Genomic DNA, 467 nt, shown 5'->3' on the forward strand with positions numbered 1-467 from the left:
GCTCAGCTAAACCCTTTCCAAATTGCATTTTCAGTCAAATCCGTGCAGCAGAGCCCCAACCCCCAGCCTGCGTTATTCCACGGGGTGCCGCGGGATTAGGAACGCTGGGACGAGGGCTGGAGCATCCCGGAGGGGCCGCGGGAGCGCCGGGCCGGGCGGGGCCGGGCGGGATCCGCGGGGCTCGGCTGCCCCCTGCGGGCCGCGCCGGGAGCCTGCCGGGACACCGCCGGGACACCGCCGGGACACCGCCGGGACACCGCCGGGACACCGCCGGGAGCCTGCCGGGACACCGCCGGGACACCGCCGGGACACCGCCGGACACCGCCGGGACACCGCCGGGAGCCTGCCGGGACACCGCCGGGACACCGCCGGGACACCGCCGGGAGCCTGCCGGGACACCGCCGGACACCGCCGGGACACCGCCGGGACACCGCCGGGAGCCTGCCGGGACACCGCCGGGACACCGC

This window comes from Corvus moneduloides, chromosome 1 (genome assembly GCF_009650955.1).
Source record: "Corvus moneduloides isolate bCorMon1 chromosome 1, bCorMon1.pri, whole genome shotgun sequence".
NCBI classification, from domain to species: Eukaryota; Metazoa; Chordata; class Aves; order Passeriformes; family Corvidae; genus Corvus; species Corvus moneduloides.